Source organism: Thermobia domestica, chromosome 10, assembly GCF_964235325.1.
Source record: "Thermobia domestica chromosome 10, izTheDome1.hap1.1, whole genome shotgun sequence".
NCBI lineage: Eukaryota > Metazoa > Arthropoda > Insecta > Zygentoma > Lepismatidae > Thermobia > Thermobia domestica.
In genome coordinates, this window is record NC_137463.1 from 220460694 (window position 1) to 220484259 (window position 23566).

At 33.1% G+C, this 23566-nt stretch overlaps 1 long non-coding RNA gene across 1 annotated transcript; it reads left to right on the forward strand.

Annotated features, from left to right (window-relative positions):
* The first annotated feature begins 1118 nt into the window (after positions 1–1118).
* Positions 1119–20260, forward strand: LOC145663004 (uncharacterized). The gene is made up of 2 exons (XR_014127131.1): positions 1119–1499; positions 19809–20260. It is a non-coding gene; the product is annotated as an uncharacterized LOC145663004 (long non-coding RNA).
* Positions 20261–23566: the final 3306 nt, after the last annotated feature.

The window sequence follows — 23566 nt, forward strand, 5'->3', positions numbered from 1 at the left end:
GCTTCCCACTTGTGCCAAACGGTGCGAGAAGTTACGTCACGCCTAGCTGCCCTGTGTGGGAAAGAAACTGGAGGCCCACTAAAGAGGTATTTCGCCCGACAAGCAAAAGTTGTGAAACCCGTGAAAAGCAAGGCAACGGCAAGTTGCCAAACGGACTTTCTGAGTTACACCCAAGCTGGATCTCGCTATCCGAGTGGGAGTGGCTCAGAAAGCAATCAATATAACGGTCAACGTCTGTTCCGTAACCGACCGATGTTTAACAATCGCCGGGGTTATCGCCCCTATGACCGCACAATGGGGGAATCGAACCCGAATAGGGACGATAATAGGAGGAACTTTAACGGGGCGTACCGGAGAAGAGAAAACGGTAATGGTCAAAACGGCAATGTTAACAATAATTGTGCAGGTAGATCTCAGAATTCTGCCCCTTCGCAAATACCAACTAATGGCGGAAATGGAATTCTAATCACTCGAGGGATTGATAGTCGCGAGACCGCTGTCAAATCGACAAACTAATTCCGCAACTACCTGGTGAAATGAGGAAGGATAGTTATATGAGTTGTCTCTTTCAATATCTCAGCTGGAACTCCTGTCAGTTCTGATCCTTTGTGAACATTTTGAGCAGAAAAATTATTGAAAAATTGCGCTGTATTACACAATCTAAAAGGTGAAAGTATCGGAACTCACAATTTCCATAATCTTAAATTTTTCAACTGTACCGAGGACAAAAAACGGGAACTTCTATCTCAATACCCAAAGTGAATGTTACACTGTCTCATTTGAGTGTATGAGAGTATGAGTGAGTAGTTAGTTTATTAGTATTAATACATGTTAATTCTATTCAACAAAATTTTGTTATTCAAACAAAATTTTTTTTAACGACGCCGGGGAACTGTAATATGCCATTACAGTCTAATGAAATTATGTTTTAATAGGAGGGTGCCCGAAATTTTTTGCACCGACTGTACTTGATGTCTAACAAAAAATTTCTGGCTGTTCATATAATTCGTAATATTGTTCATTATTCTATTTCAAATTAACATGGAAAAACTGTAAAAAATTCATTAGGAGTTATAGTTTTGGGAATCAATATCTTTATTTATATTTTAAATTAGTTATAAGTCTTGCATATGTATATGTAAATGGATTATTACAATTCTTACGGTGTCAGTGCTATCCGAAAATATAGATCCACTATTGGACGGAACTTTCCAGATCAAATAACCAATCTAAAATTCGACAGAATTTTCAGGACCACCCTTCACCTCTCTTTTAGATACCTAGGTCCTTCTAAAATCTAGTTTAATCCAGATTTTACCAAATTTTATTCGCTTCAAAGCCCCACCGCCAAAATGCTTAGTTTTGATTGGCTGATAAACCCACGCTATGATATTAGGGCGCAATTATTCCATTCCAAGCCGGAAAATCTTGTTGACAACAGCCAGATTTCGATCGTCGAGCTTAAAAGGTTGCAACGGAGTGAGAAAACTGCAAACAAGGTAATATTTGGGAGTTTTTTAACCTAAAATCGTTGGAAGTCTCTAGGAGCCAAAAAACTATTAAATGTCATAGTCAAAATTGGACTAAAAAGCTGAAATAGTAAGTGCAACAGTGACGCCATGTTTTCATCTGCGGATCGCTATGGACAGGATTCAACAGTAGTGTGATTTCCGTCTTTCTTTTCCCAAAACCGGTTCAGAAGATCAGTGTTTCCCATCATATTTCTACCTCCCAATTTTCCTACTAATTGAGGGTTACAAGACCTGTCCATTATAGATTTGTTTATGTAGTTAGTGAGTGATTTTTTTTTAATTACATACATGGCGGTATTTAATTTTGTGGTAGTCAGTCCAGTAATCACAATGCACGTGTAAATTTCAGTAAGGGCTCCTATCTGACTCCCAAATTGGGAGTACGGCTTCCAGCGGGATGAGTTGAACATTCAGTTTGTTCCGGGTTCCTGCCCCTTCAGGGCAGGGGTCCTATTGCTAGCTAATACTCCGATATGTCCCCTCAGGGCATCGATTAAACAGGTTGATTTCAAGAATGTGATTTAGTAAATATAAGGGCCAGTTGGCCCTGTTCATTTCTTTCCTTTCGTTACCTTTCATAGAGCCGATTTAACATGGTAAAATCGGAATGATTTCTGTGTATATTTATTAGTATAACATGTATTAATGTAGTGTGTAGTATGAATGTGGCATGATGTGTCTTGTAGTTCGAGTAGTATGTGTATATTTGTAATGTAGTATCAGTGATAGTGATAATTAAGTGATGAAAGAGTGTGTTGGACAGTGTAGTATTTACTATGCGATAAATTTTTATTTTTTCCGTCATTAAGTGAACGTAATATAGTATAATAATTCCGTGTACAAGGTCACATTCAGTTGTTCAAGGGTTCATTATATCGTCGCTAGCCCTAGTGTCAGAAGTCAGTACTAACCGCCATTCTTCCGTCGAGGTGCTTAGTGATTTAGTTTTCATGAAATTGACCTTTCTTTCCGAAATAAAACCTAGAAGGTATAATTCACAGCCCATATGAATGTACAGTTAGGTCAAGTGACCCAAAATTAATATATTCTGAAAATTTCAACATTCTGCATAGTCTAGAAATCTAAATATTTAAATAAATAAACAATACGTAAATTTTTAACAGCAGTCGGGCGATATGATGCTAGTTCTTCGCTTTGAAAATATATTAAATGTCCATTTTTCTTCGTGGCTGTAGAATTTCATTGTTGATGCAGAATTTTATAAACATTAGACATTATCGCAGATAATTCTATTTTCAGTGAACATACATAGGATTTTTTTTCTTTCTTTCGTTCTTAATAAAGCTACCAAGTATTACATAGTATTGTGTGTGTGGTAAAAGAGTCTTGGGTTCGAGTGAGATTGTCGTGCGGTGATCGGAATGGGAAAATGTTTGTGGTGATTATAGATTTTAAAGTATTATGATGAAATGTGTAAATAGGCTGGGCGTAGATAGAGGAAACAGGGTGTTTGTAGAATATAGCGTCGTGGCAAATGAATATTAATGTGAATATGAATATTAATAAGTATATGAATATTGTAGTAAATGAATATAGAATATAGGACACCCATATAGTTAAATATATAGTAGCCCAGTGAATACTTCGCCGCGTGTTGATATATAGATATTAAATAGATACGTGTAACTACAAACATCTCAGGTTCTGACCCCTGCACCATAATATCACGCGGACCGGAGGGCGATATATAGTCGGACTACGGTAATACTTTGTAGTTTATGTGTCATAATAGTAATCAACCATAGTAATACCATCTGATAGAATGGGTAGCATCATATAATCGCTGACTAGACATATTGAATAATAAATTATGAAAAGACAATAGTAGTTAGACAACAGGGCTGTAGTGAATCATATCTTCTGGTCGGTTTTAAAAATAGAATGTACCACTCCGTGAGATTTTTTTTTTTTTTCTTCACGTTACCTACTCAGGCTAGCTTACAATGTTCATGGAGGCGACAGCTCTGACTGGGTACAGAATCAAAACAATTAGTTATTGAAATTTATTTTCGCGTACCCGGATGTCGACCCCCTAGTCCCTTTAAGTATTTTCATTTCTTTTCTTAGTTTAATTAGACGAGGGAAATTAATGACATCCCAGACTGTGGCGTGTCTGCGCAGGGTAGCTATCGGTGAAGTTTGGCAATAGAAATCACCGATCCAAAATTCAGTTTATTTAATTTTTTTTATTTTGGCAAATCACTAATTAGGGATATCTTAACTATTATTCTAATTTCATTACTATCCTGGAATCTTCTAGTTTCCAAGAGGTCGGATGATTTTTTTTTCTCCCTTTTGAAATCCTAAATTAACGCCGTCTCTAACCTTCCGGAGGATTTCGGGGTCTGCAAGGGTGTTGACCGGATACGGTGAGTGGTGGGATTTCCCTAAAGCCTTTGTCTTTCCGAAAATCCCATTGTGGACACAGACTTGTCTCATCTTCGCAGACAGTTTTATCGGCTATTTATTTGGTAAGCCGAACCCTTTTGGCATATTAAGAATATTTTGGCTATGGATTTTGTTGAGAGCGAAATTCGACTTCTACCTTTGTAGCGTTAGTTATTTCTCACTTAAGTCTTTGGCGCCCCTATTCTTCGTCTTCCTTCTTCTCTATCTCTCTCTCTGTCTTCATTTCTTCAAGTTTTTTTAAAATTTTTTTCAACCTCCCCCCCCCCCCCCAAGATTTTGAACTTGTTACTTACGATATATTTAACGTACAACTCTGATCTGAAATTACCAGCTGAGACGTTGCAAGACACGATTCATGAATGGAGTAGATAATGATTGGGTCCTCCATCACATTTTGACCTATCGCCGAAATGAACAAAGACTTCGTAGTTGACGACACTTCGATTACGTTCTTTCACCGTCGTTCCTCTTAAGTTTTTTTTTAATCCGTTGGTCACTTTCCTTTCTGTTTTGGTTTTCAATTACTTTGTAGTTAACCTGGGCCCAGAAATTGTATTTTGATTTACCTAGTTATATCTTTAGAAATGCTCTGTGTTACGTGCCTGCCTCACAAAGTTTTTTTTTCTCCATGATTTAAGCACGAACTGATTATATAAAAGTGAAAATTTATAGACGCGCGGTATCAGATAAAAGTTAATTTGTTTCCAAATGTAATGTTGGAAGTCATTTGTTTTCTTGGACAATGTTGCAACCTTGAAAAATTTTATTGTTGGGGTGATTAATTTAAATGTGTGCGCATTTATTATAAATATATATATATATAGAGAGAAATAAATACTTCGAAATGTATGTGTAATTAGTATGTGAATATGATGTTAAAGTAAAAGTATGATATTAAATGTATTATGAATATATGTAAGAGCGCTCGTGTCAGTCCCCCTAAAAAACGTGTATTGGTTGCTATAGTTTACCAGAAGTCTTCCGACGAATTTAAGAATGTAGATTTTGTTAAGAATACCGCCGTGCACTTAAATAATTTTCCTTTTCTTTTGAATAAATGTAATTAATAACCTCTGTAATTATATAATGGCATGCATTGAAAAAATATCGGCAGGTCTAAACGTAACCCACATCATAACAAATATTATCCCTGAGCAATTAACCTAAAACCATTGTGGAAAGTGTACCTTGAATCCGTCTCACCTTCATGTGTATCCTGTGACTTGACCAGTTTTTTTTTATCCTCAATTTGAACCATCATACTCCGTACACCTGTGGAAGATCAATTTTTTTTTTTAATCCGAACCATGTATAAACATATACGAAAGTGATCCTAATGAAAGGTCTCGTGAAGTGTCCCAGTGTTGGATAAATAACTTGAAATTATTCGATTAATAAATTTGGAAATAGACCGTCTAAGAGGAGAAACTTCCTCTAGTGAAAGTTATTTTCTCGAAATCCCTAGATGGGTATAGACGTAGCAGTGTGCGATTGCAGATATAAACTGTTACCAGTTACAAACCAAATATAGACGACGAATGGTTTTGTAAACCAATAGATATATATATATACATATAGAGATATATATAAATGACCACAAACTAGGTTAAATGGAGCGAAACGTTTTGGACACTACGACTAGTGCGTGAGTTGTGATTTGGACGCTCGAAATTATTAATATTTTAATATCTCGACGTGAGGTAGAGACTCATATAAGTTCTAATACACCAAAAAGTTTTTTTTTTCTTCTTTCCTCTTTGTCCAATTTTGTTAAGTGAAATAAGTTTTTTTTCTTTTGCGTATGTCGCAAATCATCATTTTGCTTTAGCATGCCTAAGATATGATACGTGTAATTATTTTTTTTCTTTCTTTTTCATTTGTCAATATGATTGAATATATAAAAATTTACTAAAATATAACTCTTTGTATTCTATTGATATATAACCAAGAACTTGTGCGTTTAATATTTTCTTCATAATTATTTGTTTTGTCCTTTTTTTTTCACTATGAATGTAATAAACTATTTGTACCTTTGTAGTTAGTTGGTTTCCTTTAAACATAGATACACTGTCCTGAGTGAGTGAGCGTGTGAATGCATGATAGATTTAATATAAGTAATTTTAGTGATATCATTTGTCATATTAACATCTGTAATATATGTGTCGTGTTTTAATATATGTGTTAAGGTAAATAACCTAGGTCATGAAGGACCGTCACTAATGGTTTAAATCGGCTCTAGGAGTGAAACAAAAATAGCAGGATGAGCCTAAATACGACATCTTTCTTCCAGGAAGTTGAAATTCTGATTGATGCGATATATAAATTCATATTGAGTTTATAAGTCTGATTTTTTTTTTTTTCCTCGGCTAATTTATATGTGTGGTCGATCCTAGAGGACAGAGTTCAGATGCTGGATAGTTATCAGTCACCGGTCGGAATAACTTTACAAAGAATTAAATTTCACTTTTCTCATTTCCAGGTCTAGGTCTGGGCAACCCCATGATCGTTGTGCCTGGAGCTAGGTCTGGGTGGTATGAGGGAACATGTGTCTATTCCGAAGCATTCCAAAATTGATTAGTTGTTAATAACATTTAGAATGATTCGTCTTTCAACGACTCTCCCGACCTTTTACTATATTTCCGGAATTATCCAGTAATCTGTTTCTCATTAAAATACCCTATTTCTTTTCTTTCTTCTTTACCTACCTCCTTCTTTTACCCTTCTACTTTCTTCTCTTTCTTTCCTATTTCTAAATGAAAGAAAACGGAGTCATGATTGAGAGTAGTCGCTATTGGCACGGTCAATAAGTTGTTTCGATGAGTTTTCTTCGGGAGTCCGATATGGAATAATTAACAATAACCAAAGGTTTATTGGAAGTTACTCTATTGGAAAATAATCTGGATTTCAATCAGTAGGTGATGTTTCGTAATCATCCTCGTTAAAGAGAATTAAATTTTAGCGACTTCTCTCCAGTACCTTGCACGCTTTATTATTTGTTTACTTCTTTTTTGGTTTTCTTTCAAGTTATTTAAACATCCTTTAATTTGTGAAAATTAAATTATAATTTTAACCTTTAATAATATAGTTTAGTCATTAATCATCATCATTACAGATATTCTTCCAATATTGGCAGGTCACTTTCTGCAACTGACAAGGATCGGACATGAACGTGTCATCCGGACATCCAAATCAAACCTAGTCCATTCGATAAATATAACAAAGATATGTTCATGCATAAAAAATTATGTGCCATAGACAGTGGAGTAAGTCCCTAGGCCCCATTAACCCTGTTAGTATAAAGAAAATCGTAGATTTGCAGTGAAATAGCTATTGCATCAACACTGTTCATTGGAAAGTCATGGTTTATAGTTCATTCTCATCAGCAAGCGTGCATTGGTATACCATTTTCCCCTCATATCTATTCCGTCTATCAATACAAATCTTGGTACAGTCATTTATCTCCTATAGTACTTCTCGAGATACATTTAGATTGTGTGCTTTTACCCGGAGCCACCCAGAAGGGTCCAAAAGTTGATGGGAGGGATTTCTGGAGGGAATTTTCCCGACATTCTATCAATTTTCCCTGTTCAAGTACGTTCTGGAAAGCTTGTTTTATACTGAAGAGAATGAACCATAAACCATGGATTTCCAATGAACAGCGTTGATGTAATAGCTATTTCACTGCAAGTTTACGATTTTCTTTATACTAACAGGGTTAATAGGCCCCAGAGACTTACTCCGTTGTCCATGGTACCTAATTTGTGCATGAACATATCTTTGTTGTTTATCGAATGGACTAGGTTTGATTCGGATGTCCGGATGACACGTTCATGTCCGTTCCTTGTTAGAAGCTTCCATGCTTCATGATCTTCCGCTAAACTCTTCGATTTCACGTACGATTTTTCTGTTTTGATATCGTCCATTAATTGTAGCCTCCTTCCTCTCTTTCCTGCTATCATATCCTCTAGTACGTTCCTCACGATACAGTTCCTTCTTAGCCAGTATCCCAGCCAGTTTCTCTTCATCTTTTCAATAATATCTAAAATTGTTCTTTTCTCCTCCAGCATTTCTAACACACTCTCATTCGTTTCCCACTCTAACTAAATAATTCCCACCATTCTTTTCCACATCTACATTTCGAAAGTTTCCACTTGTTTTTCATCATTTTTGCGTAATATTCATGTTTATAACCCATACAGAATACTCCACACGAAGCATTTTATGAGTCTTTTTCTCAACTTTTTATTCAAGGTCCCACAAAATAGACTTTTCTTCCCATTAAAGGTTTCCTTCACCATTCTTATCCATGCTTTCATTTCACGTTCGCACTTCATATCATCATTAATAATACTACCCAGGTATTGAACACTAGTGACTCCCCTAGTGTTCTATTCCCCTTCCCCTTTCCAATCACAATGGCTTTTGTCTTTCTAATATTTATTTTAATCCCATATTCTTCACAGTCCTTCCTCTAGTTTTTTAACATGTTACTGATTTTCCTTTCAGATTCCACAACAAGCGCCATATCATCTGGAAGCGGTATACACCAAATCAGTTTACCTCCTGCTGTCTTCATTATGTAGGCTCTTTTCCACTATCTCTTCTACATACATACTAAATATTGTTGGCGAGAGACATCATCCTTGTCAAACTCTCCTCCCAATGACACTCTCCTCTGTCATTTCCTTCCCTATTCTTACATTTATTTGTTGGTTCATATAAACATTTATATGAGTCTTCGATTTTTAAGCTGACAGTTTAGTGTAAGTAATATTAAATTTTTACACAACTGCCAATTTAGTATGAAAAATGCAAAGGTTATTTTAAATTGACTTAAAAAAAAGGAAATCAGTACAATCACATCTTAAAAATTCCAAGCCAGTTCAAAGAAAACAGAAATAATTCTCCATGTAAAATCAATGGCTTTAAAAATATGATGTAGATGCCCAACATCGTTAAAGTAATGAAGATAAAAGGAAAAAACTGAACTCAGTCTCCATGTAAAATCAATGGCCTTAAAAATATGATGTAGGTGCCCAACATCGTTAAAGTAATGAAGATAAAAGGAAAAAACAGAAGTCAGCCTCCATGTAAAATCAATGGCCTTAAAATTATGATGTAAGTAACCAGCATTATTAAAGTAATGAAAATAAAAGGAAAAACCAGAAAGTATGTCTCCATGTAAAATCAATGGCCTTAAAATTATGATGTAAGTAACCAGCATGGTTAAAGTAATGAAAATAAAAGGAAAAACCAGAAGTATGTCTCCATGTAAAATCAATGGCCTTAAAATTATGATGTAAGTAACCAGCATTGTTAAAGTAATGGAAATAAAAGGAAAACCAGAAGTATGTCTCCATGTAAAATCAATGGCCTTAAAATTATGATGTAAGTAACCAGCATGGTTAAAGTAATGAAAATAAAAGGAAAAACCAGAAGTATGTCTCCATGTAAAATCAATGGCCTTAAAATTATGATGTAAGTAACCAGCATTGTTAAAGTAATGAAAATAAAAGGAAAAACCAGAAGTATGTCTCCATGTAAAATCAATGGCCTTAAAATTATGATGTAAGTAACCAGCATTGCTAAAGTAATGAAAATAAAAGGAAAAACCAGAAGTATGTCTCCATGTAAAATCAATGGCCTTAAAATTATGATGTAAGTAACCAGCATTGTTAAAGTAATGAAAATAAAAGGAAAAACCAGAAGTATGTCTCCATGTAAAATCAATGGCCTTAAAATTATGATGTAGGTGCCCAACATCGTTAAAGTAATGAACATAAAAGGAAAAGGGTAGTTTTTGAACTTAGTGCGGAAAAATCATTTGAAAATCTGATATAATTTGGAAATGCCTAGCATAATTTAAATTCGCGTTGAACCTAAGTCTCGAGTGTGCCACACTAATATGTGTTATCTATGGTTATAACTACATATTATGTAACATCCAATGGCATTCATACTTGCATAACTGTAAATTAGTACGAGTAGTCAAAGAGGATGTGTGTAAAAAATGATTTGTTTTACGTAAAAAGACCACAGAAGTAATAAAATTAGCGACAGAGTTAAAATGTACAATGAATTTATTCCTTTTACAACACATAATCTGAACAACTGCATAATTGCTTTCCAACAATTGAATGGAACAACAATGAAATGTGTTTATTTTTGACCAATATAATCAACAGCACTTAGTAACTATTTAACACTGTTTAATTTATTGCTGTTTTAATTTCGTGAGATTCAAGGCCAGCACTACATTTTTAAAAAATTAAAATGTGCTCCTACAAATATTTTTTTTTAATTATTTAACTTTGCCTTTCTCTCCGAAGATATATATTTATGAGTTTTCATTTTTCGTACGTAAAAAAAAAAAAAAAGAAAAAGAAAAAGAAAAAAAAGTAATAATACAATAAAATGCAAGAAGTACACATTTAACAATAATTTATCTAAAAGAAATGATCATTTAAAAAAACAACATTGTAAATATACAACAAACAAAACTACTTTTGTTTTGCCTTATTTCTTTAGAATGATATTTCAAATTGTTATTATAGCAGTGATTTAATATTATTAGATTAAAGCTTCAACAGCAATGCATAGATTTTAAAATATACGTATGGCAGTTCTACAGTATTTTGATAAGTTCCCGATAAGTATAAGAGAGGCTAAGTGGTAATTGAAGACTCGCTGTAAAAAACAATGTAAGTGCTAAAAACAATAGTTACTGGAACAGTAGAGAAAAAAGATAGTAAATTGTGTCCAAACGTCACAAAATAGAAAATACTATTACTTAGAAATACAACCTAGCATATAACGAAATATGAAAATCTAACTAAGATATAAACGCATTAAAAAAATAAAATAAGTGCAACAATTTCAAGGTAACACATTGTTTTCTACAGGGAGCTTTAATTATGCTTTTTACCATTGTCTAATGGTAGTAGATAATAATGTCGTATATAAGACTTGGATAGGTTAATTGATCCGTTACCTAACTAGAAGTTTATTAGAAGACCGTAAAACTGACCCATAGTATGTATACATAAATCATATACATATGTATGAATGACAGAATAAATCGTAAGGCAACTGTCAGTAGGTAACTTACGTTGGAACACAGGAGGTTTACTAGTAAATTGTTTCCAAATTTTTGGATTCTGGAATAAATTGTCTTTTACAAATTTTATTTTCTAAAATGACCTAAGCTCTGCGAATTTGATAGTAAAATAATCCACGTATTTTGAAATTAAGTTGAAGCACAAAACTCGTATGAAAAACTGTTAAAACGTAAGTTTCCCTATTGCGTTGCGGAAACTGTTTTTCATTACTTTCTTTTTTTAAAAAGTAAATCTACTTATAAGTAAAGACTGTATTTGGAGTATAGCTAATCAAATGTCTCATCATTTACTTTCTTATGCTTCAAAGTAATGTTTAATAACAGGTTAGTGTCATGTACAAAAGTTCTAAATAGCAATTAGAGCTTTAATTTAATTTATTATTATTATTATTATTATTATTATTATCATTATTATTATTGGCATAATTAATTCATAACTAAGTTCAAATACCAACTTTGATGAATCACAAGTCGGAAACCAAAGGCAAATACACTATAATATTCGATATGCATACTAAGCTCGCCGAGGTCTACTACCATTTCAGGTTTGGTCAATATGGGACGAGTTTGATCGATCATGTGTGATATGCAACTATCTTTTTTTTTTTTTTTTTTTAAGAAAGATGAAACAGAACGAAAATCGATTTTAAAACGAGGTGACCTTAACTGATTCCGATTTTAGATGCTATACTAACGGTAAGTTCACATTCAAATTAAAGATATATAAAATAAGCTCAACTTAACTCAAATTTAATTTAATTGATAACATTCTTAACTTGATCTCAGTATCGAGAACGCAGAAACAACATTATACATTATTATTAAAAATAACATTCTCCGTGAATATATATGGTTCGCATCCTAAGTTAAACCCTTTAGATCTATGTTTGGTACAGTCTAAGTGCAGTCGAATTCCATACATTTTAATCAAATAATAGCAACATTTTTTTAAAAATATATATTTCTTTTAAAATAATGCCAATATTCATTAACTCTAATGAACCTAAAGATGGGTTGTCGCTAACCAATCATCCACTTGACTAATAGTACAAGCATCCCCACAAATATGAAAAAATAAAATCGGAGGTAAATTATTTTGTGTATTCAAGTTGTTATGGATTTGTCTTCTCCTTTATTACACTATTCCTTTCGTTTCTTTACGAGATTTCATTCATGTATATTTCAATTTTCTTTTCGGGAGCCAATTGAAAATCTAAATCATGACTGAAAATAGAGACCAAATTAATCTTCAAATATCGCGTGGTTTGCATTTTTAAGTTACATTTAATTCATATTTCCGAAAAAACTCAATGAACAAGAGTACGTTTACGTGAGAATTTTCAGGTACAGTCACCAGCTAAAACAAGTATAAAAAACTAAATGTTTTAAATTTTTTTTTGTCAAAAACTTCGAGTAAATGGACCAAATGAAATACAGGTTTCAGTATTGTACAGAGAATGAAACTCTTTCTACTTCCAAAAACTGAATTAAAATCGATCTGTCGTTCTCGACTTACTGATAAAGAACATATACACGATGTGCACCCACTTTTGTAGGTAACTGTAACCGACCTAAGAGTGGGTGGATATAGTGATTTCCTATGTTCAACGTTTATAACTGTGACAGCATGTTCTCACCGTTATTCCGTCACTCATTCATACATATGTATTAACACAATATCTGCATCAAATTATTACTAACTTAAAATTTTAAAAAAGCAAGTATGCCAATTACTCGTTGTGCAGAGAATAAACAAATCTTAAGCAACACATATCTCGAATGATCCTCAAAACAGAAGAAATGACACGAAAGTGCCATCTGTAATTGATACCAAACATATACTTGAAACTTGGTATTTTAGTTTTATGTGAATTCGTATATTGATAATATATATGTTGATAATATACAAGTTCGTCGAAACGCAGTACTTTAAATTGGGCTTCAGCCTTTAATTAGCTTGCCCTTCGCTTAGCTTGTTTTGTTATTTTGCTTGCCGTAAGACTTGAATAGTAGTAAATGATTAATTTGTAGAAAGGTATCTAACTTTCTTGACTTTTATTTTGCATGTTCAGACATGCTGGCCGGGAAGCCTTGATCTCAACTGTTGGGCACTTGAGTTAATTCTCGCTGGTTTTGTACAACAAAAACTTATGTTTATTTCAAACAAACGATACATATTTTATTAAACAGATTGTCCTACGAAAGCTACCCTTTACTCTTTTTAGGACAAGGATTCCGCGGATTTAAATAAAGAAATTCAGGTCCTTTTGAGGCGATCTACCCATCAAGCTGTTTTTTGATATCTTATTCCGAAAGGCCATACTGTGTCAACCGAAACAAATAGTAATCTGAAGGAGCGGCGTGTGGTGAATAGGGCGGGTGGCATATGACATTCCATCGAAGTGCATCCAAGGACTCCTCCAATAAGTTTGTAAGTCTATGTCTTTTGGTATATTATGGGCGTTTTTCTTTGTGTACTCGATTCAGATTGAATAATTGTGTCGGCAGCGTTCAGCACTAACTGTTAACTGGTGCAACAGCTCATAAAAGACTACACCAACTTGATTCCACCAAATGCATGACTTTCTTTCCATGAACACCTTGTTATGGCGTTAATGTTGATGGTTCGCCAAGAAATACCCACGATTTCCTACGTTTAGATTGTTGCATTGAATCTATGTTTCATCAGTCACAATCGGTGAAAAAAGAAAAAGAAATGACTTCCGTGTTTGTCTTTGAAGCAGCAATTCACAAACGCTTTAACGTTTTGCAGCGCATTTTTCTGTCAATAGTTAGTTACATATTTGCCCTAAGTTCGTCAAAATAGGATTATTAAACTACTTAAGACGTAATTTACTCCATGAATGTTCAATGATACCAAACAGAATAAAATAGATTTAAGCTTATGTATTTTGGAATACTTGTCAACATTTACCTTGTATTTTTACAAACTTCCTTCTTTATGAATTAAATTTATATCCATTCATAATTCGTCCTTACTTATTATATATTAACTGCATAAAAAGAATCTTTCTGACTACAAAACTTAACAACGTAAATGTATAGGTGTGGCCATAAAAGAAAATTATATCTTCGGTACCGGACCATTGTCCATAACAATACTGATATATTTATACAGATTATCATTACATATTTACCTCTATTAGTCAACAGTAAGAATTAATTCAAGTACTTATTAGTTTGCCAAAACATTTAAAGCAAAATAATTGAATTGTGCTGGTAAACTTGGTGCAAGCTTGAATTACTGTTAGGGATGGATTTGATTCATGTTTACCACAAGTAATTTTTGTTACGCCCCGTACTGATAGTTTAAGTGCCGAAAATATTCGGGCTGTGAATATTTGTTCGCGCATTGGCACATAGGTTTCCTGGAAATTAAATGCGTTCAGGGAGGTTTTTTAGTAACTCTTCAGAAAGAAACTGGCACATTGCACATGATATTTTATACTCATTTACTGGAAACATTAAAGATGTCCTTGTAATGCTTGCATGAACATAAATGACAAAGTACAATCAAACATATTCCTGCATACTACTAAAGCCTATGCAGTATACGTACGGAACTTTTCCATAAATCTGCGCCAATGAGTTAAAACTTAATTTTCTTTGAAGACTATTCGAGATACGAATTGCTTATAACTATAAAGAAAATTGTGAATTTCACTTATGTTAAATCAACAGTTAGAAAAAACTCAAGCATTTATAAAAACTAGCTCCTGACTGAAGTATTCCTTAGAAATTACAATTATTAATTAAGGTTTCTGTTTTAATTCTAGCTAAGTTTAAGCTAATATTGAATACATCATACATACACAAATTAAGTCATATTATTGAAGTAAAGACTTTGGCACCAAACTAACGTTATGCATAAGAAATCTTAAATTTCAAAATTAGATTCGTTATTTTCTTTATCTTTGTTTACTAAGAATAATTCCAATCTACATATTATTACCTCAATTACAGCAATTCAAAGGTCAGCTGAAATTCAGTTCACACTACGTCCATTTGGACGTAACATTGAGCTTAATCTTGACACACCACGTTTTACAAAATAAACTATGAATGTAATTTCATTAATATATTACATATGCATATATTATTTTAGTGAACGCCACTAAAAATTATACAGTTTAACCCTGTACTTACCAGTTAATTACTGTATGTGACATAAAAAATAAAATACGTATTTCTACTATAATTAGTAAAAATTACAATATATAATTTGCAGGTCTAGAAAAATAAACATTATAGTACTTATCAATATATATATATATGTATATATTACATTGGTTATGAATAGTGCTAATTAAAATACATAGAAATTCTAATAATAATAATAATTATTATTAAATAAATACTGAGATTAAATTTGATATTGAAATTCTAAAATATATGTAATTTTTAATTACTCGTATGTCAAAAATAACTAAAGTTATATCTCTACCTTCTGCATTATCTGACTATACCAAGATAAATACGCTTTTATGATATTAATTAGTGAGAAAGAAGTCTGGACTGACATGGTTCTTTTAAAAAATAATAAGATAGTACATGAAAGTAGAATTATTAATTACAGAATTTTATTTTATTTATTTATTTTCTATTTATATCTTCAATACAAGTATACCAGAAGGTACTGTTTTCTTGAAACGACTGTATAGTACAGGACACGAAAATTCAGGTCTACCAAAACCAAGATTTTGGTTGTCAAAAACTGGAAGATATACCAAGACATAGCAAATGCTATCGCCAAACTAAAATATTTGGTGACCAATAGCGACTGGAAATTTCGTACCTTGGTACAGTAGCAAAACGTATATCCGCCTATACATTTTTTCTCAAGGGCTTCGGAGTAAAGTTGGTAAGTTTGAACACGGTTTATTTCTAGCTTGGGAAAACTTTTGTCCTTTTTCAAGTTACAAAGAAACATATACTCAAATATTGAAGTCCAATTCAAAATTACTGTTACTACTATAACGAGGCACAATGGTGCCCATGGCAACAAAGAACTTGTGAACCTTATTATCTATATATCATATCCAAACTATTTGTCTTGGCTACTCCCTGCCTTCTGTCCTAATTAGATATAATAGTTGATCATTATTACTTATATGTTACTATATATCTGTTATTTTTCCCTACTTGTTACTATCTTTCTCTACTTGTAATGCTAACTAATTTATATGTTCCCTTGTTGTGTGCTATGTGAAGAAAATGTGAAAGAGATTAGAAACACAAAAGCAATGGTGATTGGAACGAAGCGGTCTGTACAACAAATATAGAAGTAGGAGAGGAGAAAGTAGAACAGGAGACTAATTTTCGATACCTGGGTAGTAGTATTAATGAGAACATGAAGTGCGAACGTGAAATAAAAGCAAGGATAGGAATGGCAAAAGAAGAATTTAAGAGGAAGAAAAATGTATTTTGTGAGTCCTTGAAGAAAGAGTTAAGAAAAAGATATCTTAAATGTCTAATGTGGAGTATTATTGTACTCAATGGAGGAGAAACATAAGTATTATGCAAAACGGATGAAAAAAGATTGGAGGCTATCGAGATATGGGTGTAGAAAAGAATGGACAAAATTTGCTGGGTTGAATGAATAACAAATAAGAAAGAGTTAGAAATAGTGGAGGAGAAAAAAAATAGTTGTAATCGAAAAGGGGAAAATAAACTGATTCGGACATTAACTAACAAGGAACTATATTGTAAGGGACATGCCAGAAGGTACGGTGACAGGAAGCAGAGGCAGAGGCGAAAATATATAGAGTTGATGAACATACACACACACACACACATTATTATATATATATATATATATATATATATATATATATATATATATATATATATATATATATACACAAAAAAAATCTACGCGAAGATGACGTTAGCTGAAGATTGAAGTATGAACAACAAGTAAACTGTTAATGACAGAACACGAGTGATGATGATAAATGAGTACTGATTATATGGAATCAGTCGTTTTGTATCCTCTTAAATCTTGCCGTAGATCGCTCCGGTTTTGCTAACTTAAGAAATTGTATAGGCAGATATCCAGTTTTATAATGTCTGTACAATCTGTTAACATATTTCTGTATCACATATAAGGCCTCATAACAATTTAGGTAAATACTTATTTCTACGTGTTCTCAACTGAGAAGTGTCTAAAATATTAAAAATAAATATACGAGAGCAAATTATCAAAATATCTTGGTAGTTTATTGAGATTTTAGTTCATTTGGGAAATGTTCCTATGCCTTCAACTAAGTTCAGAGAACTACAGGATTTATACCTGTTTAAAGTCGACTCTAAGTGAAAGTCGACAACATTTACACTGTTGCATTAAAGTAGATATCCGTTGAATCCATTTCTGTTAGTTTTGCGTTTTTATAATGCTAATAATTATAGAATTAACATTTAATGTACAGAAGACTCAAGACTAGCGGATCTGACGTAAGAGAGCCGCAAAGTCTTTTTTTCTTTTTCTCTCAAAAGCGGTAGTTTACTGCTATACCAAATATTAATGATATTTTACAACCTACTTCCATTCTTCAGATATTATCAATATAATATTTTGCACTTTTTCTTCTCACTCTCTCCCTTTTCCTGGATGTTCATTGTATAATTGGTAATCTCATGCAATGTGACAGCTCAGGCCAATTGATAGATAATTTTGGTTAGAAAAATAAATAGATATGTTTCTCCCTCACTGGCAGTTAGTATTAAAAAAAAATGCGGTTAAATTTTCAATCATTATTTTATTTAAATATTATGCTTGAGCCATCTCTTATCATTTGCTACATTATATTTTATTAAAAATACGAAACCAGTTTTCAGTAAATTCAAATGTACACAATTGCATCCTAATTGATATGACATTCGGCGTTCTACTTTTGAGAAATGTCTTATCCTGAGCTTCATCTGAAAATACTACTCGAACATATTAAAATATAGTTCAGTTACTCTTATATTGTGGCTTATCTGGCAACGGAGTGCAAGAGATAAATAAGTTCTTTTACATAACATTATCAATATATTCCTCATTAATTAATTAATTTAATTGATGGAAATTTCAACCCCGTCAAAAATGTTTTGGGTGTACATCTCATAAGTTTAGGAAGAAAATTTCTGTACTTGTTGCTTATATTTCTTCGTCGTATAAGATAATAACAGAGATATTTTTATATCATTTTTATCATTGAAGATTTCATTTGTTAAGATTTACTCTTCCCATATTAATCTTACAATATTATTTCCAAAGAATACAACATAAAACACAGGAAAAATCAATAAAAAATTGTTCTCTATGTGTACAAAATATATTTAATAATTATTTTTAGTGGTATGGCATTTTATTATAATTATTTAATTGCTTGCTTTTATTTTTATAATCTTCAAGATTATAAAAATAAAAGCAAGTAATTTCATGGATTAAAAAAGAATTTCATAGATTTCGATCATTTCATACATTGAAAAAGAATTTCATAGGTTTCGACCATTTCATAGATTAAAAAAAGAACTAAAATCTGTTACTCGGAATCCAAGCACTTATTGATTTCATCAGCTGTAGTTTCTACCTGTTCAAGAATTTTGGCATATATATCTTGAAGATCAAGATCATAGTTTTTGTTAAATTTCTATTTATCTCCTAAACAGAAATTTATTAACAATTGGCATACATATCTTCATCTTCAAGATATGTATGCCAAAATTCTTAAATGGGTAACAAGTACAGCTGATGAAATCAATAACTGCTTGGAGTCCGAGTAACACATTTTTTTTTTTTTTTAAATCTCTGAAATGGTCGAAATCTACGAAATTCTTTTTTAATCTATGAAATTGCCATTTTAATAGGGATTATGAAGTTTGAAGAGTGAAAAGTATCACTGGAATAAGAATCAATCTGGTTCTTCGGCTTACTATGTTGGCGTGCTAACCACTACCCTACTTATTTTGTCCATCTAAATAATCATATATTTTTGCTCTTGGTGTTCGTGCTAAAGTGACCAGTACTAAAAATATGGATTTGAAAAGACAGCACCTAACTTGAAGAGATCAAAAGCTGAGGGTTTTTGAAATAGCTTTGAGGAAAATATTTGGTGCAAAAATATACGTAAATTTTAATACTTTTAAAATATTACAATCCGAAGTATTCAGTGTTTGTTTGAGGTTTAACGTTTTAGTTTCCACGACAAGACTAATTATACAAGACCCTACAGCTGAAAGTAAACATGAACTACATGTAATTCCACAGTGAATCAAAACCGGGTGAAGTAGACAATGCTTTCAAGACGGTCAACACTTGTTGAGGATTGGACCATTTAAAATCTATGACGTCACATTTCTCAATACAAAATTTCTCGAAAACATTAAGATCATGAAAGTTTTGTGCATTGTCAAAATAGTATTGTAAAATTTTAATATAATGGGTGTCAGGGGCGGATCCAGGAGGGATCGCCCCCCAGAAGAGGTAACTTTTTTATTTTATATATAAATAAAACCCATCCCCGAGTTTGAAGCTCTTAAAAGTAGATCTAAGTACCAGTAAGTACCCCCAGAAGTCCGTCCTGGATCCACCCCTGATTCTACAAAAGACGCCGAATTTGAATTCAGTGTGTTTATACTGTTTTGCAGTTGACAGACCTGTTCTTACCATAGTTGTTATCTGTTATCATTTCGATTAATGTAACTTCAATTCTTTTGTCCAGTTTTTGTTTGTTTGTTACAGACATGGAGAAGTTTAAGATGCAGCAACATGTGTTGATTGTGAAAAATTTTTACCAAAGTGGTGAAAGTGCAATGTATGCAGTGCGAAAACTTCGTACGATTTTTGGAAAGAAGCACCTAATGAATCTACAGTTCGCAGACTAATGTTGAAATTCCATATAGCTAATTCAGTGCCTATGTTGAGGTCACCTGTCCGGACTAGTTCTCGTCGGACAGAGCGAAACATCGCTCTCGTGCAGAGCAGAGTTTAATACGAGTCCTGTAAACTCGATTTGCCTGCGTTCGCAGGAATTGAACATTCCGTCGACTTCGTTACATCGAATCCTGTATAAAGATATTCGGAAGCATGCGTACACAATTCCACTTACGCAACATTTGAAACCTGCTGATCATGGTAAGCGAAAACAATTTGCTGACTGTATTATGAATTGGCTGCCTGCAAATGAATATTTTGCAAAATAAATCTTTTCTTGGATAAGGCTTATTTTTCACTTAAGTAAACTTGTGAAAAACCCAACTCCAGGTTATGGGGAATTGAAAATCCGTGAATAATCCAAGAGTGTGAAATGATTCCGCTGAAAATGACTGTGGTGTGGGATTTGGGCAGATGGCGTGCTTAAGCCTTTTTTTCTTTAAAGTTGATGGGGGAATATAATTACCGCTAATGGAAAACAATACCGTAACATGATTCGCGGTATGTCGTGGCCTACTCTCGACAATAGGGACAACGATTTCTAGTTTCAGCAGCATGGAGTTACCTGCCTCCCAATCAGAGAGACAATTGCCTTACTCCACGAGAAATTCCCGCAACGAGTGATCTCTTTGCGTGGTGACCAGGAATGGCCGGCACGGTCATGTGATCTCACACCATGATTTCTTCTTATGGGGGTTCCTGAAATCATAGGCGTATACTAACAAATCACACAGTATTTTGGAACTGAAAGCGGAAATCATGCGTGATCGGAGGCATCGAGACAGATCTCTCTAAAAAAGTTATTACAAATTTTGTGGAGTGCATAAATCTATGCAGACTCAGTATGGGTGGACATATGAATGACATTGTGTTTCATACGTAAATGGGAGATGTTACAGATTGCACATACATAATATAATCCATTTTGATGAAGCTTTGCCTATTGTATTTATCATCTTCAAATTCGGCGTCCTTTATGGAACATCCCATATAATCAAAATAAGCTTTGAACTTAAAGGTGGAAACTACACACGATTTTTAATTTATTCAGCTTTGAACATTCAATATATTAATTCATATAGGAAATTTTCTTGAACATGATAATTTTGAATCTTTTTTTTTTTTTTTTTTTTGTAAATATGACTATTTTTAGGCAAAAATCGTCATAAATTAAGCAATTTTTAATTGATAAATAACAGGAATTTAAAATGATTTAGCAGGCACTGATAATGACATAAAAGAAATATGTCAGTCAGAAACGCAGAAAGAACCTCTCTTGAGTTGGGTAATGTGAATTAATTACTCCTAAGTAACTTTCTCATTATTACAAAACAAGATGTTGAACCAGTACCGACAAAAGTGTCTCGAGAATCCAGTACCTATATTTAAAAAAATGTTACTGTCGTATATTCGAAAGTCACACAACGATCTTAAAATTCTTTGATTGTACTCGAGTGTGGCCAAAAATTTCAAACCAGACAATAACACAAACATTTGAAAGATAAAGAATTTCAACACGAACAGTTATTTGAATATCAGAATTTAAAATACGCTACAAGGCTCTCAAACAGATACTAGAGAAGAAATGGATTTCACCAGCCATAACAGATTATAACCAAAAAAGTGGTGACGACAAGAATAAGGAATACGAGATATGGCACTATCGCCAACAGCATCACGATTTTACAGGTATTTTCCATTTTACTTTACACAAGTGCGGTTCACAGGCCCACGAACCCATCTGGTTGACCTGCTTCTCCTTTGTATTTGTAAATAATGTTATTACAATTAACGAACATTCATCTATAATGTATCCTGGGAGTCCTAAAAGGTTTGTTATGTTCTAGTATGATTTCGGGAACCAACGCTGTTGCCTTGGACAGCTAGATGTTAATGAAGAGTTTTGGCTTTATATATTTTTTTTTCCAACTTAGTCGTTTATCCGCACAGAACAGTAAAATCAGATAATAAGTTATTGACCTTTTAGTTATATTATCTCAACTTAGCGGCACCAATATAAAAGTAATCTATGATGTAACTCTTTCCACGCGTTCTATACAATTTGAAATATTTTCCTTCACTTCACTTCACAGAAATGTAACAATTTTTTTAGGATCTCCAGGCACATTATAGGCAAGTGTTAATTAATCTTAACAACATGTGCTACATTGTATGTGGTAAAATTTTAATAAATATTCAATATTAAAATACTCTACTAGAGTTTCAGCGGATTCAGTATTTAACTGTCAATACATATTTGAAGTAAAAAGCGAAACGCAGATTAAAGTCAGATCAAGTTCGTCTTTCGCTTTTTCTTGTGGCTTCAATATTGCCAACTCCTTAAATAATGTACCAGATTTTGTACAGATATTCTAATCTCCAGTTTTATAATAACTAACCAAATAAATAAATAAAATTCCGCAAGGTAAGAAACTTTAAGAAAAATTCTTGTAGCTTTATGACTGGAAAAGGTTGGATCACACTGCCTTAGATTATTTATTTGATTTGAATTTCGAGTTCCTTTCAGCAGCTAGGCTATATAAGACGTGGACCTATAGCTTAACGTAGGACCTAACTCACATCAATTCCCGCCGCCGGGAATCGAACCCGTGTCTTCCGCGCCAGAGACGCGTGTTATCCACATACCCCTGAGGGAAGTTTTGGAACATTCATGTTTCTTATTGTTTAAAATAGTATAATTATTGCACATTACATTTCAATGCATGTTTTAATTTTCATTTATTATTATTATTTCTTTAACTTTCTGGTTGAAAACGGATAAGTTATACCATATACATTCATTTAAGTTACCTAAATAATCATGGCTTTCACAAGAGAGACCGAAGCAATACCTATTGAAATATCATAAAGGCTCACATTGCACCACTTCTGACAGTTTGACTGGATTTTTCTTTCACAAAAATTAATTCATTTTTTAAATAGTTTCTTTAATTGCATGCTGTGCATAAAAGAAAACCAATCTTAAAAATAAAGGATAATGTGGAAATTTTCTCTTCACAGGGAGTGTATCATAATGTAAAGTGAGTTGTGTGAATTTGTAAATTTTTGTAGGAGTTGACATACCTGTATAATTGAGAAAAAAACGGAACAAGCGAACAAACTTTACTATCTTACAACCGCATATACTTTGTCTCTTTTCTCTTTTGCTCTAAAAACTAGAAGACAGCCTTAGTATTTAGCTATCTCGAAGTATTTTCACCCATATGCATTTTGTAAGTATTCTTTCAAGCTTCATTACGATTTATATACAGGGTGTTTCAAAACAACCCGACAACGTTTGGGAGGTGTTTCCTGACCACCAAGGTAAGACAAAAAGTATATACCAACCTAGGTGCACAAATGCTTCCTTTCGGAGTTATAGGGTGCCGAAAACATGAAAAAATTAACTTTAAAAGTTCACAGCTCCTAAACTAGATAGTATGCGTCCTATCTAAATATCCAAGTTTCACAATCCTTTGGTATTTCCGCAACAATTTTTACCGAGTTAATTGGTGGGTACTTCAAATTATATACCCGGAGCCAAAC